Source organism: Camponotus floridanus, unplaced genomic scaffold (assembly GCF_003227725.1).
Source record: "Camponotus floridanus strain SB8 unplaced genomic scaffold, Cflo_v7.5 scaffold18, whole genome shotgun sequence".
Taxonomy (NCBI): Eukaryota; Metazoa; Arthropoda; class Insecta; order Hymenoptera; family Formicidae; genus Camponotus; species Camponotus floridanus.
Window position 1 is genome coordinate 477,904 of NW_020229303.1, and position 20,498 is coordinate 498,401.

At 37.3% G+C, this 20,498-nt stretch overlaps 1 protein-coding gene across 4 annotated transcripts in view; it reads left to right on the forward strand.

Annotated features, from left to right (window-relative positions):
- LOC105255483 (putative polypeptide N-acetylgalactosaminyltransferase 9) overlaps positions 1–20,498 on the forward strand; it is a 195,327-nt gene that overhangs the window by 96,994 nt on the left and 77,835 nt on the right. For 3 of the 4 annotated variants that reach the window (XM_011264780.3, XM_011264782.3, XM_025407548.1), the window contains 2 exons: positions 2,631–2,683; positions 15,507–15,601. The gene's annotated coding sequence lies outside the window, so the exon portion shown is untranslated. Of the gene's footprint in view, positions 1–2,630; positions 2,684–15,506; positions 15,602–18,750; positions 19,074–20,498 lie in introns of those variants that run through there. The other variant, XM_011264781.3, reaches the window with a different exon arrangement.

A 20,498-nucleotide genomic window follows, 5' to 3' on the forward strand; every position in this document is an offset into this window, starting at 1 on the left:
GTCGATAACGGAGATGTCATCTGTCCGAACAAACTGACGTTAGTTGACCCTAGAAAAATTTCAAGTACACAACGCAAGTGCACGACCCGTTGCGTTACTTTGGACGGACGTTCTCATTGATTGATATAGATGGATTGTCACACGCATGCACGATGGTAATCAACTAGTTCATTGATAATGTGTCTATACTGATTATTAATACACTGATAATTCGGTGCACGTCCGACAATCGGTATTATATATGTCGCATTGTCTCTGTATCAAAATTAATTTAATGCTCATATTGATAATACCGAGCGATATCATCAATATAACAAGGTTTATTTCGGCTATAATATAATACTGTAATTTTCACTTCTCGTTGTTTAAACGAAACGCATTATTTTTATTTAATATTTTAAATCGCGATTATATTTAAATATTCAAGTTTGTAAATATCTGTGTCCCGATATGGCAAGCTTGATAATGAGAATATTCTCGATATACTATATATCGAGATAAATCCAGGTTTGGGGCTACCGGTATAATTCGAGCGTGCTCCGACATCGTAAAAATCGACGGAATTTGCTTCCATCCTGCTCTCGCGCTTGCAAAATCTCTCAGGCCCCTAGGCAGATGACTATTAAATTTTTTTTTAGTATGCTGAGGTCTTGCAAGTCGTGGGATTGGACGCTCCCACGAAGAGAGAACGGTATGCGATTAGAAGGCGTTTTGACGTCGTGTTGTTTCTCATCCTTATACCTTGGCAGGAGAGATGCTATTACCCTTCGCTCCAGGATGAGGGTCATGAGGTTAGGTCGACCTCTCTTACTTCCACTTTTTCTTCTTTCCTCTTCTTCTTCTTCTTCTTTCCTTTCCTGCTTCTCATCTTTCTTCTTTTTACGCTCTGTTCCCACTCTTGCCCATCAAAAGCGCGACGTACGTTAAAAGTAGTTAAAAAGTTTTGCTCTCAATCTCACGATCCGTTTTCGCAGTCGTGTAGATATTGAAGTACGGATGAGGAGACCGTGAAGAGAACACGGGTAAACAGGCGACAAAAGGATATATACGGGAATCGAGCATGAGAGCGCAAACACGACGATTGTATTACATCGAATGTTCCATTTCAACGAGCCATCAGGCATGCATACGAAACTCTTTTAACTTTATACAGCGCGCGTTCTCTTTCTCGACCCTGGAGCAGCTTGTTTCCATGAAATTTTACCGAGACCAGCGTGGTTTTCGAAAATAATCGCGATGAAGGTTGATGCTTTCGAGATAAAAGGATAGATAGAGTTTCGATGCTTTTTAAAAATATACATTGCTTTTATAATAAACTACTTTGCGTTTAAAAACCTGTGTTCGAAATAATCTACATGACGATACGTTTATGAATATGAAATAAGTTTTATATAATAAAGACAATTTTAACGTAGCCGTATCATTGATTAATAGGCATTATCTGACTGGTCGATTTGCATACGGAGAATCCCGTATTCATTACAGCAGCATATTCAAATAGGAACATAATTAACACGATCTACCTCATGAAATATCAAGCTTGCATGATTAATATTCTAAGTTTACTGTTATTACAGATATTCCGTTGCTAGAAACTTGGAATAGATTCACATGCATCAGCAAAGCGGCTGCCATTCGTTTCCAATTTTTGGAAACATTCTTTATAATCTTATTTATTTATAATCTTATTTGAAACATTTATTATCTTAAAAATATAATAAATGCTATATTTTTATGATTTATTGTAATAGTTATTTATATTAATATTATGATACATTGAAAATTAAAATTAAAAAATATAAATTTATATATATATATATATATATATATATATATATATGGCATTATTTGGTTTAGAGGAAAAATACAATTAATTAATTAAAAGACATTGTTGCAAGTTGTGTGTGCACTCAGTCGCATTGTGCGACATTTGGCGCTCGATATTGTGTGCAAGAATTTGTTGATTCGAGTCAGTTGGCAAGAATTTGCTAATTAACATGTCGCAGCTTGCTTGCTATGAAATTAGATCGAAGATTCCAGGTCCTTGGTTTCTTCGAGCAAAGATGCGCTCCTTATTATGCAATGCAGCATCTGGCATTATCACTTATTGTGAGAATTTATTGTGGCATTTTCGATTCATCCGGCGATACTGCTGCTGATTGCTACTGATTGAAATTTAAATATTAATGACTTGTTTCTTGCAGAGCGATTAAACGAATTGTGTATTTATTTCCATCATTACGTTTATTTTTATACGGATATCAACATTACGCACAAAATAAATTAATCCACGCGCTTGTACTTTTTAATTTGTTTGCTACAAAGGATTAAAAATTGAGAAAATAAATTAAAATAAATAATTACAATATAACAATATTAAATAAAAAGATCGACTCAGAAAAAACTTGAAATAACATCAATCAGAATAATTTCAAATCATTACATTTTTCCATGAGTCATTCTAATACTATACAATATTCATATAATATCCTTATAATTTATATAAATAGTATAGTTCATGCAATTTTACTATATAATTTTTACTATATATTTATATTTTATACTATATATGTTTACTATATAATTTTAATACTGTAATATTTATACTATTTTATCCTTTTTGTTTCCAGGACGGATTAAATTGAGATTTTACTGAAATGCGCTCATCGTATCTAAAAACAAGGTAAGCGAAAGTTCTTAGAGACATCCCGGAGCTTTGAATAAATCTTATGGTTATCCGATTATCCAGTTATTCGTCGATGAATAATATATTTGTTCGCCATGAAGAAACTCGTCGCGAAGAAGTCATTGACGTTAATCAATATTTTAACGGAATATGTCGCCGCATCTATCGCAAACGGTCCTTAATGAGTAACGGTCCTTAATAAGCATCGGTCGGATGGACTGTCGGTATACCGTCGATGTTATTAGAACGGAATGCGACATATCGATCTCCGAATGTGCGCTTGAATCCGTGCGTTTCCGTTTGGTCCGCGAATTCTCGCGGCATGCCTTCGACATATAGAGCGTGAAGATGCCAGCGGCATCACGCAAATACGCGGTTCATAGTGATTGCTATTAATCGACTATTATGCTTATGGCTAAACTCGTCTTATGAAATATCCGATTATGCATACTTTCCGTCTTTTACCGCCAGTAAGAGTCATAACTTCGATATATCACTGTCAACAGGGAGAGGGATAAGAAACACTTTTTACACAAAGGTCTGTTGTCGTAATAATTCTATTTGCAACTTTATCGTGAGATTTAATAAGATGAATGAAAGCGGGATTATAGAATGCTTTGTTGTTAAAAGAATTATTATTTCAGTTATTTTAGTTAAAGTTTTGAAGATAACACGTGTGTATGTTCAAAAATTACATATAATTGCATGTGTGTAAATTAAATAACTATAAAATGTTACATGTATTAAAATAATGCATCGCACAAGTACTCAAACATATTGATATTCGAGAAGCATGGGAATAGTAGTTTATTAAGTATATGAATTACGGATATTGAATCGCGATAGTCACAATTAATCGAATTTATAAAAAACACTTCAGCAGATATTTAGCATTTTTTTCTAATTATAAAGATATTTCACAAGTTTTAATGGCGTTTTAATTTACAGTTTTAATTACAATTTAATGAGATTGAAATTAAGTATCGCAAAAAAATTAGTCTTCATATCTTTTATATGTGAATTCTTTTCTCAACTTTTATACGAACTTTTTTAACTATTCTAGATTCCTACAAAAAGAAACGCTTTTATCGTGTAACATATATATGCTTAATAGAATATTACATTTCCACGAGATACAGAATTTCTTAATTGGTACACCATTAACACGCGCATCCCAATAATAATTACATTAAGAGATGGTTTTTATCATTTTCGTTTCAAATCGATGTAATTACATAATCGCGATCGTGCTTTGAATTTCATGTTCGTTCATTAAATGAATGTGCTGTGGATTTTAAATGGACTTTATATTGAACTTTAAGTAAAGTAATTGATAATTGATATAATTAAAATAAATTTTTGGACGTTACCCAGCTTTCACATTCATTGCGGCTGACGATTTTCAATTTCCATAGTGCACTTTAATTAACTCGAAATGATTCCAACTATTGTATGCAACGATGGTTGCAATATTTAATTCACGTTTTCAGTATAACCTACCGTGATTTTATTACTGAATCGTTGCATTTTTTTATCCATTTATTAACTTTACAAAAATATCCACTTGAACTCACCAGCAAATTTATATTAAAAATAAATGCTATTTTTTCGATAAATAATAGATACAATGAAAAATCATCTGTCACGACAGCCACAACATTCTACTCGCGATATGCATAACAAAATACACATATGCATATATTTATTTCTGGCGATATAAATGTCAATAAATGTTTGATTAATTTCCACTGCAACCTTATATTTTATATGTACATATTAATATAAGATTACAGGTTTTGTTTTTGACAATCGTAACACAATTTACGAAAATTCACGCATTATTACAGCAATTAAATTTATATATTTATTCGCAAATTTGCAAAAATTAAACTGAAAAGCAGCGACTACTGAAAGTGACAAGTTTCTGCACACAAAAGTATTAGATTTAACTTGAAAATTACACATTTCACATTTCGGTAACTTTCAAAAGAAATTGTTTGCAAGTTAAATATTATTCTCATGTATATGTTTACTCTCGTGTGAGTATTTTTTATACGATGTTACGTTTGCATATAAACTTGGCGATTTATAATAATTTCAAAGTATTTCATTCTACGAATAAATTGAGTCAATAATAAAGTAATAAAATATCTAACGTAGATTTGCATCACGTCAGAACAACGGCATAAAGTTTCTAACGGGAGAATAAAAGGGGAAACAAGGGGAAATTTAGCATATTTATCATAATGACAAACAAATATTTTTTTCTTTAAATTTTACGACAACAAAATCTCGTTTTTATTTTCAAGTTTTCCCCCCGACAAATAATCATCACTATATGTTTTCTTTCGCGGAATGCAAATCGTGACGAAAGCACTGTCATTTATTTATAACGTGTATTCTTATAATGGATGTAGCCGTAAAAGGCGCCATTTAAAAACCGGAATACTGCGATAAATTTCCCCAAATATGCAAATTCTCGAAATAATCGCACGCGCGTACGAGCGTGAAACGGTAGATTTAGCGGGAACACGATCGATATAAATAGGGAATAATTTCCCTCCGCGAAAGAAAAGTCGGTAGGTTGAGTTACCGACAATTCGGTAACGAGTCGGTGCCGAACGCGGTAATCAGAAATAGATGCAAAGTAGAGGCAATTAACGGCGGGGGGGTCGCGCGGGGAAAATCGCACCCGCGCGTGATTGGCCCTCGAGCTCTCGTAAGCGATCTTGGACTCCCCTGGCCGCGCGGTGTGCATTCGGGTAAATTGCATTTCGATCGACCCAGTTTTTATTTCAATTTGTCGTGAATTTATGTGCGAATTATCGGGAAAAGAACACGGGGTGAGAAAACGCGAGGGAGAAAATGGAGCAGCTCCTCGTGGGCAGGAGGAACGATAGGGAGGGGTATATCGGGGGAGGAAAGGTGGCACGATTTACTCGCGTCGTTTCTCGGCGTCCTCTCGCTAACTACAATTCAATTTGCATTTCATCCAATAAATCGCGCCTCTCGTCGCACCTTTGTCGGCATACACGACGTGTTTTCCCGTGAATTCTTCATCTCCTCGCCTCGGCGAGAACCTATCGCGAATTCCTCCGATATTCTTCCTCCGATTTAGCGAACGTCGTTTCCTCCCCTCTCTCCTGCGGGAGAATCGATGAAATTACTTCTCTTTGTTGTTTGTTTACCGAGAGTAACTAGGGTGTTTACGATCTATCCTATCGTAAACAACACGTACGTTTATGATAAGAAACATGAAATTTCTTGACACAAAAGGGGATCTTATTTATCAGACTTGATTGATTATTAGATACCGCGTGTATCAACTGCGTAAAGTCTCCGCTAACGATAACGAGCATGAAACGTTTACACGCGAGGCCACGCGTGTTTTAATTATTATCGTTATCGTAACAGATAGGCGCCGGATAAAATTGCTATTAAATCGAAAGCAAATTCTTGAAAATCAAAAGTATTTTTAAAAATGAAAAATAAAATTGAAATGATTCTCGGAGGAATGTAAATAGGAAAATAGATAGGAAACTTTTTTAGAACTTTTTAAATGGTGATTTCTCAAAATAGGATATATCGAAATAACGATATCGAAATATAGAAGAATTAAATTTAAAATTTATATTTTAAATACAAGCATTTTTTTAAATATCGTTTCAAGAGTCCAATGACACACAATTATATTGATGCAATAAAACATTGCTATTATTACGAACGTATCGATGCGAAATATTAATGATCAAACTATTAATAAATATAAACGCTATCTATAAATATCGCGATTTCGATTCCTATCTATAAATATCGCCATTTCGACTCCTTGCAACATTTCGCGGGAGTCTCTTAAACGGCATACAAATAGTTGGCGTTCATTCTTCGCGTGACACGAGCACGCTAATACTTCACCGATTTTCCAAGCAACAACACGTTTTTTTTCCTCCTCGCCCGAGTATATTACAATCGTAACCCTTTTTTCTCCGTGCGTGCGACACGAAAGAAGATCCACGCTGATAAAAAGCGCCGTTGTGTCGACCGTTGCAACAAATACATCTACCGGTCGATCCAGCGAATTTTGTGGCCAGTGGTTCGCGACAAAATGACGTTACGTTCGGCAGATCCAGCAGGTAAATTAAGGTATCTAGAGGCCGAAGATTGAAACGAATTTCGTCAGGAATTAAGTTTATTGCTCGATCAAAAAAAAAAAAATATATATAAAATTTAACGAGAGATATGCGCTGGGACTGCGCGCAAAAACTGTATTTTTTAATTCGAAAATCAATAGATACGTAAAATCGCTGGGAGTGATCGTTACGTCGCGACATCCGATTTCGAAATCGGTGACGTTTATTCGGTTTACAATGCGGAATAACGCGCGACGCAAAATTCGCATTAATATTTCTCGCAAATATTTTTACGAGACAGATTTCGCGTGGATTAAAATTACCAGGCAGCCCAGAAATTTGTCATAAATTTGGTCCGGGAGTCGTGTCGCGTATAAAAAAAAAAAAAGAGAGAGAGAAAAAAGTAACAAATAAATGAAATAGGCAAGGAAAGGGGTGAAGGGGTTAGGGGGAGAGAGGGAGGGCGTAAAAGTATCGCGCGTCGACGTTACGTCTCGCATTCTCGCAAAAGCCGAAAAGCGTTTTGTTGCAAGCGAGAAGAGATGTTGTAGCCGCGGTCATCGTACACGCACCGGAAATATTTCGTCGGCATGCAAGCCGCAATTTAGATTACCGGGCGGCGCGGGGGGGGAGGCTGGTGGGAGGCTGGCGCGCCTGGGAAAATGCTGGACGTTGAAATAGGCAATTTTTTTCTTCCATCACGGCGTCGCGGCCACGCGTCGAACATTTGCAAACACGCCGATTCGTCGTTCTCCCCCTTTTTTTTTTTTTTTTTTTTTTTCGCTACCCCCTTCGTCTCCCTTTCACCACCCGGGGCCTCTCTGCCTCCCCCTTGAACGCGGTGATATGAATTTTCGCATGCGCCGAATCGAAAATTGTTTCTGCCTCCAGCATCTCCTACGCTGGCAAATGTTTTTTTTTACCCTCGTTGACAAAAACGACCTTTTTCTCTGATCCATATACATGCGCATTCGTGCCGGCACGCACGCACGTGTATCTTCGTTGAGCGAATATCTTGGTTTTTTTTGTCCCTTTTTATTTTTTATTTTCATCATCGTCGTAAATCCGAAGAGTACATTTTATATCTCGCGGCGCATCTACTCCAAGCGGATTTTTTTCGGACAAATAGACGCGTTGAAAAACGCGCGATACACACACACACACACACACACACACGCGTCGTATCTGTATGCGATTCTCGGGGCTTATTGCGAAACTTCGCGTTTGGCTTGCGGCCTGCATGCATCGCGTGCGTGTACGAAAGATAACGGGAAACGCGAATCGTCATGATGCTTCAGTGCAATTTTTTTCATTTCTGCCCTAATGTCTTTGATTGCCAAGATTTGAGCTAATAAAGTATTTTAAAAGGGATATTTTCTTTTTTAGATTGATACAAATATTAACGATTAAGAAACTCCTGGCTGGTACGAGAGTAAATTAAACAATAATTAAACAATAATTTTTTTATTGCAATACAGTTTGCTGAGAGCAATTTCCACTTTTAGCTCAATGTATTTTTTATGAAATAAAAAATATACTTTTCACGACTTTCAGACTTTCACGACAAAATAATGGAGTAAGACATGACAAGAGATAAAGAAAGACGTGAATTTTCGTCGATATAAATTTTATTTCTCAAGAGACCACGAATGACTCGTCTTTCTTTATTCAGCAAAGGTTCAAAATTGACCTTTTTCCATATATCCTACGCCTCGACTCCTAATTTTAGCATAACAACGGACAGAGAACTTTTATGGCTTGGCAATGGCTTCGAGGGACGATTGCACCCTTCCCTTGACGTAAAATACCTTTGTTTTTTTCCTCGAGAAAATTGACATTTTACATAATCGTTTGACATTTTTCATGAATAGAGTGTCACGCCTAAAATTAAATGATGCGTATTTTAAGAGTGTCATAAAAATGTACTCAAAGAGATTTATATCTTAATTATAAATTCGCAAACTCTTTAAGAAATATGAAATTTTATTTTCTTTAAATTTTTAGGCATATATAAATAAATAATAAATAATTTATACAATTAGGTCGCTTGATACAATTAAATAGAGAAAATAAACGATTAATATTTCTTGCAACAAAAATTTCTATACAATTTCTATAAACTAATCTTGTATAGAATAGCTAATTTTAGAAAGTGATTATATAATATTTAGCGCATATATTGAAATTTATTAATTTAGCCATAACTTCTAAACAAAATTATGAAAGAAATGCTATGATGATTTATTGTTTGTCATATTCCGAATTTTTGTTAGATTTTCCAGAATATCTATTTGTTCTCCATGACATCATTTATCTCTACAAGAAATGCCGAAGAACATTTCCATTGCCCGCTCTCTTATCTCATATTCCAGCTGAGTTGTTTTGAATTCTTGCAGCGTCTTTGCCTTACAAGATTTTTCCGCTACTTAAAGTAATGATATAAGACTTTGTGGCTCGAAATGTGGTTAGTAAAATTATTGTAAATTAAAATAATAGATTGAATAATTCATATTAAACGAGTAATTTGCTCAATAAAGCTATTACTTTTTATAATTCTTAAAACACATTATATAACAGTTATCATAAATTGAATTGTGTTTTAATTAAAAATAGATTACACGAATCATTATTCCGTTTATATAAATCTACAAAACCAAAGCATGCGAGGAGGAAAAACGAGGAGAATTATAATTTAGATAGTTGCATTCGATTCCTCGCAAATAATTCCTCTCATCTTCCGCATCGCGAAGCCAAGACGCTCGTTTAAAGACTCCATTTAATCGATCCATCGCGGTTTAATTTATCGAAAATCGACACGGATCAGCGCGACGTCAATGTCCCCCGAGAGAGATAGAGACAGATAGAGAGAGATGCAATCGTCCCGGAACAATGCAAACGCGACGATGTAACGGCGATGTCGCGCCAGACGCTTACCTCGTGAACAATGAAGTTTATACGATGCCGAATGCCGTTATCTTACGACGAGGCGGAGGATTAAGTTTCAAGCACCAACGGAGCTTGCGGCTCCTGACGGCTGATGCTTCGGAGCGCATCCGCATCGGAACGTTTGCTGTATCCGGCTCTCGCAAATTCCATGCGCGGTTTCCGACGCGACACCCGCGATGAAAACGTTTCCGCGCGAGCACGTGGGAGTGACGTTTATATTAATTTCTTTATTTCGCGTCCCTGCGCAATTGATGCTCGACTGCAAAAAAGATGAAAAAAATGAAACCGAAATATATTTGACGTCGCGCAACGTCCCGTGGGATAAAAAAACAAGTATAAATTTAAATGTCAATCGTATTTAAATTTGAACATGAGATGGGAAGGTATAAACTTATAAGTGAGTATTTCTCTTTGCATAATTCATTGGGTTAATTAAAGAAAAAAATACAACGTGTTCTTTTAATTTCTGGAATCTCGACTAGGAAGATGGCACGATTCGAAAGTGCAGTACACGGCGTGTAAGCTCCTTCACTCTCGGCGCCTTTCTCTAGTACTAGAGATCTCGTCGCGATTATTAAATAAGACGCGGCGAAAGTGGCGGTGACGCGGGTGGTTAGCGACTCCGGTGACGCGGCCGAGGGCAGGAAATCATGCATAATTCAACGTCGAGAACTTGGTCCACGGTGGCACGGATGCTCCGGGAGCGGAGAGTATCGCTGCCGCATCTTAGCGCGAGGAATAACGGTACTTTGTTCTTCGCCGCTCCCGCCGCGGCTGCTCGTTGTGCTGCTTTGCGGTTCACGTAATCGTACCAACCCATTAACATCGGCCAACTTTTTGCGACATTTCGAGCACTCGACTACTCGAGAGCCGGTTGTTGGAGGATGTTTCAACTGGAAACTCCTTCTGGGAGCCCCTCGAAGAATTTTAATGGCGCAAAGACAAATTGTCGTCTATCGGGCGAATGTTAATTCCGTTGACGTAATTCCACACCGGGGAACTTTCGAAGCGTTTGCGCAAATTGTGAAGAAACATAACATCGAAAGTTAATCCAACAATTTATCCGTTAAATTACTTGCCCGAATTTAAAGACGTTTTATACGTATTTTCAAAATATTGAGAATTAGTAAATATTGAGAATCAGTACAATTTTTACATCGATTCGCTAAGCGTTCACAAGTTGTAAGGATTTTAATTTGCACCGAATTAACATGTGTTCTTATGGGAAACGTAACCCAACGTCGATTCAAATGACAAAAACACATGGAAATAATATTCAGAATTTGAAAATTTGCAAAAGTTTAGATACAGAGGAAATATTTGGTCAAATAATATACAAGTACTATCTGATTAAAAAGATATAAAGTTAGTCATGTATCTGTCACAAGGCGAAATTCTCTGCCAAAAGTTAATCATTTCGATTAACAAAATTCGAAATATTTCAGTAAAAACGCAATATTAAAAAATACATCTCAGCTAAGATCAAATTGTAATATTCCACACAATTTCTCATACTCAAAATACATCAAAAGTGGGTATATTCGTCAATATATATTGATTTTTAGCTACTTTTTACTGAGATTGTACATACAAAACATCCTTAAATGCAATATTTGAATGTATCGTAAATTGCATCTCGAATTTATACAAATCGAAGAGAGATTATTTTAACACGTAAAATTGAATATGTAGGGCACGTAATTTTTTCGAAATTCGATCGAGTTAAAAACCGATCGTATGATAATGCGAGAGTTTTAATTATTCCAAAATTATTTGTAAGTTTAGTATCTCTCGCTCTTTGGAAGAAACACTAGTCGATCTGAAAAATTGAGAAAAAATCACACTCTATAAAATTCTGAAAGGGCTTTGATTTATTCGTGTTGTTTTATCCCGCGTACATTTTCTCGATGTACATCGAAATATTCATCGCGCTTTCATGTGCTTCCGATGTATCACCTATAAAATCGCGCGACACGAATACCTTTAGTGTAATCGCACGGAAGAGACAAGAAATGACATTTCCAATATGACATGAAAGTGGAAAACGGATCCATTCTGTAAATGCATCCGGTATAATCGTTAATAATCAACGTAGTTTATGAAATTTTAATAATTTATCGTTAAACGTTTTTAACATGCTAAAAAGATTAAGTACTATGAGCAAAGAAATATAATTATATATCTTTCTTTGCAAATATTTTAAACGTACAATTATACATAATGTATATTTTTTAAATGCATATTTAAAATTTTTTAACATTTTTATGATTAAATAAACATTCGAGCAAAAATATATTTTAGTTACATTCATTAATATTTCTCTCTGATTTCTCTATATTATTTCAAAATGCTTCTCGGATAACGTCGACATTGCTAATCCGGTTTTCGATCTACTATCTCGAATAGTCAAATGTCATTTGACTCAAATATATCCGACTGTAACTAATATAACAGTCAATATGTCTAAAAGTATAATAATATTCGTTGAATTAAAGAAGAGATAATAATAATCTTCTTTGGATCAATAACTGTTTTGAAAGCTGAAATATTATTTTATACATGAGTCGTACATATAATCATTTGCGAACGGGATGTCCAGTTTAGAATGACGTTTAAAGAATTATAGACTCGTCATTAAGCTTTTGATAGACGTAGGTACTTTTTAAAAACGGATATTGCACTCCATTACTATTGTTCGATATATGATTTATCGGTCACAGAGCTTATCGATGATGACAGGAAAGATCGCATGTTACTAACACAATTCGCCATTTTCGCTTCCATTCGTACATCCATAGATGTTGTTAATCCTTTCGATTCTCGTAGCGTTGAATGCATCGCTGCAACAAATTACTAGGATCGTGCTCGAGCGCGACTGAGAGAGCTCCACAAATCCGCCATCAAACAATTCAACGAGACACTGCGATACAATACAGAAAAATATGGAGTGCTAAAACTGGTATCGCGGAATGTCAAGAATGACCAACGTCAAAAAATATGATTTATACATAAAAATTGCTCCCCATAATTCTTCCCTTCGCTAGTATTTCACAATTGTTTTACAGGAGGGATCGAATAAGCGGAATAAACAACCGTGTATAGGAAATGAAACACGGTACGTCGTGTAATAATTTATTCGCCCGATAATAATAATAATAACAACGATAATAATACAGGATCATCGCGTAACCGGCTAGAATTTATATTGAGGTTTCAACCCAGGAAGTAGTTTACACTCTAATTGAATCCGGCAAATATGTTTGCCCCGAAATCCGAAATGAAGCTTCCGCCTCGCGCACTCTCGCATCTTTCTCCGCGTGCGTTCGCCAACTTCAATTTCACAATTTCGCCAAAAATCAGTCTGTAAATTAAAGCGCGACAGAGAACAGTGGTACGATGGATGAGAGAGATAGGGGGGGGGGGGGGAGAGAAGGGGCGATAAAAATCCATCCGCTTGTGTCCGCTTTAGCTCGACGGGAGCGAGAGCTCCTACTCGGGGGATTTAGGAAGCGAGAAAGTTTGCTCGGACGATGCCGCGTTAAATTAAATTACGGCGAAATTGCGGCACGAATTTGCGCATTGCTAGCTCGTACCTGTACACATAGAAAGTAAAGGGAAACGCGAGCGCGTAATAAGAGGCATGTGTGAGATTGCAGCAAATATATTATATAAGATATGAATCGCTCATTTTTTCAATTTCGTCCAATTTTTTGCAAAAGACCGCGACCTTCCCATTTAGTTGACATTCGCGTAAATTTGCAAATGAATGAGATAAAATTTTCAAGTGGACGTGTATCGCAATTAGCTGCATCTTTTCGATGGAAATAAAATCAAGAGGAATATTAAGAGAACAAAAAATCAATATCACTTATTTATTTGTTTACTTGATTGGAAGCACTTCCAATATTGAATTTTGGAAATTTATATCGTACAATTTTCCTATTTTCCCGTCTAAATTCCCGCCAACGGAGAGACCTCCTGGAACATCTAACATTTAATTAACAGGAGGATAGAACATCGTAACACGAGTCTACGGATACGGCTAAGGCACCGTACATTTTCGTCGGCAAACAATCAACGCGCGCAATGTTGCTCTTTAACGGTCTCGTTGAATCTATATTTTAGTTCTTAGCGAAACTAGCGAATTTTCGGCAAGAATAGTTGTTGAGATATCTTGATGAGCCGAATCAATTTGCAGAAATTTTGTTTAACGATGCGAAACTTTATTTTCGCACGAATCATAATCATATATGCATGCATAAGAGCAACTGTGTAATTTGATCGTGTAAGAATATTTCCATGAAAGCAGAGATATAACTTAAGGCTATCATTTCACACTCGAGTACCGCGGAAAGGAAGCCGAATGGCAAAGGACACGTATTCGTTACTTGCTTCCGTACTTACCGGATACTTGCCAGCAACCACTCGCTCATTACCGCGAGTTACTTAGTGATGCATTAATGCGGAGCCCGAGCACACTCAGTGGTCCATTTCCGTGCGCTCGAAGGTTTGCCTTTCGCCTCGCCGGACCATATGAAAGGAGTACTGTGAAAGGAATAGATGGAAAGAGCGAGAGAGAGAGAGAGAGAGGAAGAGAGACGCATTTATATTTTACAATTGTGTTCCCTTGCAATATATATTAGTATTATTATTGAGGATGTATTTCTCGCGTGTTTATTGTGACATTTTTTTATTAGCAGTTTTCTTCTCTCATTCTCACCTTCATACTCGTCTTATCCTTTATATCCCCTTCTCCCTCTTTTCCTCCTTGTCTCGAGCTTTGCTTTATTTTCCTTACGAATGCGAAATTGTAAAAGTCTGACGAGAAACTATGGCGAGGTACAAGCGCGTTGCGAGCACCAATGTTACCGAGGAAATCAGCTTCTCGGACGTACTTAAGAGATGGAACATGCGCAAACGCAATTTTTCATCACAGCTGGAAAGTCCGCGAAGGCTGCACTCTGCAAAATCAGGGAGACGCCCGCCACAGGAATTACTTTCGCGTGTCGCGCAGACATAATTCCGGTGACGTCTATCTTTCTTTTTACATTTTTTGTTGTTGTAGAATAGAGGGAAAAAAAAGGGGGAGATCGCTGCATCATCTTTATTAATTGTCCTTACTTAAAGTGCAGTCCCTTCATGCAAAATGTATTATTTTGAGAAGCAGAGGATATTAATTCTGCGCACAATTTTACACATTTTATATTTTATTAAAGGAATAATGTCATATATAATTAATAAATGCAGCAAATAAATATTTATTTATATTAAATCGCGCGCCATCCATTCGATGAAATTCACACGTATTCCTCCATCTCCCACGTCATGTTTTTTCACCCTTTAACTCGGTGAAACCGTGCGTCGCCGGCGCGATTGCGTGACACGAGACTGTCACATCTCGCTGGCAATTTGTCACGATTTGTTTTATCATCGGTTTAGCCGAACATATATAGCGATGTGCTCGTGTAAGCGACCGTACGATTACGGGCGCGATGCATACATCATCACGCAAGAATACATTTTTGCGCGCGGCGTGACTTTGAATAGCAAATTACCGGCGACTATTGTTGCTAATCTTTTAATATCGCCAGCGGATACCACAAACGCGTTATTTCCATCCTTTAATCCGAATAAAATATTGCCGGCGACGCGATAACGCAACGCAATGATATATATTTTCATTCGATATAATAAAAATTTTATGATAAGAATCTCTGCGTCATAATATGACTTTTCCTTTTCAGATCGAATTAATTGATCAGCGAGAGTCAGCATCGAGGCTCCTATCTTATTCAGGAATCAAAACTCTCTAATTGGAACGAGCCACCAGCAGCGAATGGTATGTATGAAAGGAATCTCGGAATTTTGCAGATTTTCGTCCCAAGTTTGCCGATGTTAAAATAGTAACGTGTTTGTGTGGGTGTGTTTTGGTGCCCCACCGCGGCATGAATGGTCGCGCTTGATAACAAAACTCGTTGCGACGAGGATATTAATGCCTCGCGCGAAGACGCCCTTAATAAGTCCGCGACGTAATGAAAACCATTCATATAAAAGTTTTCCGCGGACGCTGACGCTTTAATTGAACGAGGAGGATCGCGTTGCGCCGCGGTCTCTCTCTCTCCTCCGCTTTTCTTACACCAAGCTGTAACAAGATGTCAGAGATTACCGGGGACTCTTCTCGCTTCGTTGGCTCCCCCGTAACTTTCGTATCCCTCCCCGGTAACTTTCATTAAAAATTTCCTATCGGGCGAATCCCGCGACGAAGTCTGCCAATTTGTTATCGAGCTCGCCACTTTCATCGGGAATCGAGTCGAAAGTTATTCACTTGTTCCGCCATCGGCGAGACAAAAAATACCAATTCTCCGGAAAACGAATGGAAAGCTCCTTGGGATGATATAACGAAATTCCGAGCGTTCGGCTATAAATTAATTATTTCTAGATACGACGAGAGACAAAGAGATAGAGAGGAAGGAATTGAAATTCAAATGAATTTATTATGCAAGAGGAGGAGGAGGAGCTTTGTGTCGCGGAATTTATAATTGATGTCATCGGAACGTTGCAAAATTCCTACGAGCCGCGATACGTGGGTTCATTTTAATACACATGTCGCAGACGCGTCGAATACCGAAAGTCGACTGCCGGTGGAAAATTTCTCGCGCCGGATTTAATTTACTTATTCCGATCGAATGACAGACGGCACTCGCTGCGTTTAATCCCATCGCGGTCGGATTCGTAAAAAAAGCATGGGAAAAAGGTCCGATGCATCGTACTCGCTGTCGTCGTTCGCCGTTCATTTCCGTGGACATCCGCCACTTTCACGTTCTTTTTCGCGCCCACTGTGGCAACCAGTGGGGCTCATTAATTTTTCATCGCTCATCCCCGGTCATATAGCGCCGATTTTAGGGTCGACCGGAATAAACGAGCTACCAATTTTTGCGGCACCGGCGCCGTCCGCTTCGATTTAACGAGCGTGATTTAATCGCGCCCCGAAGCTCGCTCACCCCGCAAACCACCTCTGTAGCCCCCAGTCTGGCCCCCGTTTAGGGGCAATTAATCCAGCGGAAACGCACGGGTCGATCGTACCTCGACAGAGCATAGTAATTGTTGCCGGGAGCCTCTAAACGCAAGCGATATATCTAATATTTGCGAATCGCACTTATCGACCATGCGCCTCCCAACCAGCGAATACGTTGTCTTTTTCCTCGGGTCTATCACTAGCGAGAGATCAGACGCGCTGGAATGAAATGGAAGCAGGACTTGAAAAAAAAAATAAATTATGTGATTATTTATATTCTCGTATCTTTTTTCAAGAGACATGCAAAAAAAAACATATTTAGTATATTTGAAAAAGGTAGATAAAAAAAAGATTTTATATATTATTAAGAATATATATACAAATTAACTGAAATATTTTAATTATTTAAAAAAATAACAATTTTCCCAATATTTTTAGGCGTTTTGAATGTGAGGGAATTATGATTTATTTATTTTCAAGAACTGTTTTATTAAAAGACAAATTTGTCCCGTGAATGTTTACATAAAGCTGCAATGTTTGCGCTCGCACACATACATTAAGCACGTGTATGTACCTTAGTATACATCTCTCTAATCCGGAATCGCGATAATACATAAATTCTTGCTTCATCGTCGAGATTTTACGTCGATATACGTAAACCTCCAGGGCATATATTTTGCATCATCCATAAAAGATATGATTATTAATATAAAATATTTTGAAAATTAATAGAAAATACCGCTTATTTATACATTTGTCATTTCTCACGTGCTATTTCTATGCGCGATCATTAAGAACGATTAGATCTATTAATGAAGCTAATCGAGGCCGTTATCTCGACCGCGTCTCGACATCGAAAACATAACAAGTCCCTGCGTTCCGACGCATTAATTTCAGGCACGACGTTTTATGCACGTACAATATACGAAGAGGGGAAGGAGAGGCGACCCTGCGTGTTAAGCATCCCTATGAATAGAGATGTGTAGGGAGAGGGGTAGGTACATACATCGGAGGCATTACCGCCAAGTGTAATGCAAACGAACGTACATTCTCTTTCCCGTGGAAAATGTTAAAGTGACACGACACGGTCAGCAACGTCGGTCAGGAACGAAGCGAACAGCTCCGGCCGTCAATAAACTCGCTCCTACTCTCTTCATTATAATGCCCGTTTAATTAAATACCTCCGCGCACATCCCATTAGAACGTCAAACAATAATTCAGAAATTCCTACGCTCTTCTCCATCCCGCGTATGTACATGTGCCACGAAGATTGTGCATGCGTGGGCGATTCTATTGTCATAAAAAAAACGCGTAATCGCGCACGTTTGTTCTCGTCGATGAAACGCGGCTTGAATGACTCCGTCGCGTGTTCGACTTTAATTCGCGCGGCCTCTCCCTCTCCTGGAGGAGCTCGTAATAATATCATTATATCTTACGGTATGCGAAGCGCGGGAGATGCGAGATATGTACTTACGTATGGAAATAATACTCGGCGAACTCGCTATAATGTTATTCACCGTAATAACTCGTCTACGGACGTTAACGCGTACGGTGCTCCGAAATTTCGACTCGACTTGGCGAAAACTTGAGTAATTTTATGCGCGAACTGATAGAGACTCCAACTGTTTCTCGCGAATGTATTTGCTACTTTTTTTGCATCTTACTAGTGATATCGATCTACTATTGATGTCTGATAATTAAATAAGAATTTAATAAGAAATTATAATGATTAAGTAAATGTTATTTCGTCGCCTGTTCAACGTACGCATTTTATTAACTGTGACGCAATATCGATAATTAATAAACGAGCCGTGAGGAATTTTTTAAAAATTTCAGACTTCCATATTGCGCATTTTTTCACATTATCGGGACTTTATCGAGCGTATCGCATGTCGTAGATAAAGACCTCTCTCCGTTGACGAGATATCGAGATACTTGAATCAGTCATAGTGTAACGTGCGATCGATCCAGCGAATCAATTCGACGGCATTTTACGTCGTGAGTGTCATCGTGGCACAATTCCGTCGTAATCCGCGAGATGATCTCGCACGCAAAAAGGCGAGAAGTACCTGTTGAAAGAGCCTTCCAGAGAGGAATCCGTTCGCGGCTCCGCTCGTCGAGTTCCCTGAAGTTTCGACGGGAGTTGACGGTCTTGGAGAAACTTGCGAGATCGATCGGGTCGGGGTTTGAGTTCGCCGCATCCGCTACGCTGGAGTTCTGATTGGATGCCGATGTAATTCGGTGAACGCTTATGCATGATCCTCGGCGAAGTAATACGTGTAGGTTACTGTCGTAGGTGAGTTGCACGTGAGAAAGCTTGGAATGCCTGAGCGTGGATGTCGCGTTGTTAATCATCTGTGTGGGTGGAAATAACCGATCGGTGTCAACATTGAATGATACATCGACAACGATGCATCGAATGAACATTTATGGCGTAAGAAATGCAAGCTTTAGTTAATCCACTCTCTTGTGATCGTGTAAGGATAATGATTTTGTAATAAAAGCAAAGGAGGCTCTTATATAAATAAATTAAACAATAATCATTATTGTTTAATTTGTTGGATTATTGTTTAATTTAATGATTTTGTATTTCGGTGATTTAATTATGACGTGAAATTATAATTAGCGTATTTTGAAATTGCCTTTAGATTATTATTAATTTTCGAAAAGAATAGAAATGAGGACGCTGTGAATTTACGTATTATCTCTTCTATTTCTGTCCTTTTAAGAAATATTCCATGCATTTTATTCTATTCGCCAACTTATTTAAATATTCTATATTATTGATTTCCGAATGCTCAGCGGGCTAAATGGATATTTTATTGCGTCTAAAAAAGAGAGTTCGTGTTTAATTTATTTAGTCGATTCAATTTAAATGATATTAAACGTTTAAATAATCAAGTGCAATTAAATATCACTTAATTCTAATTAAATGTAACATGTTATATACAAAAACACGCTTTAAATAAACATGGAATACAGATTATATAACACGTACAGAGAAAATAAATTCATGTTTGATGTACTTTCTCTGTTATCTCACCGTTATTTTTATCTCGAGTGTGTCATATGCTATCAGCCATAGCACTCGCATAAGAGCGATACTTTTTCTCACTGTATTATGGTTAAAGAATACGAGAAATGTTCTCACGGTCGATAAGATAAGATTGAAATTTTGTACGGGACATCTCTACTGCTCCATATGCTGCTGATCGCAGTGCAATCTCATATGTATTGTAATCTTGTCGGTTGCTGCGCAATTCGCTTAGACGTGTCGGCGTCAACTCGTTAAAAAACTTCGACTTTCGAATGCAAGATTTATTTGCTCGTTATTTTAACCGCGTATTCGATCATTAAAATCTCATTCCAAGAAAAGCGTATAAGAAAATTAATTATACAATTTTATTTTTGGTTGTTGCATATTTAAAATTCTAGCAAGAAAGTTTCATATCTTTAAAATTAAACTCCTCTAAGTATTTTTCGTTTTATTTTCTTGTTTAAATATTAATTAAATCTTATTGTTTTTCCGAAATGCCAATAAAGGTTTACATCCTTTTTTAAGAGACATTTTTTCATTTACAACGTTATTAAATTTCTTTTGATGGAAGCGATTCTAATTCTCTTTAATTTCATCTATGATCAATTACATCTATTGGTCGAATATTTTCGACGATGTTTTGAGAAGATTTAATCGGGAGACGCTTATTAGTAAAAATTCGTT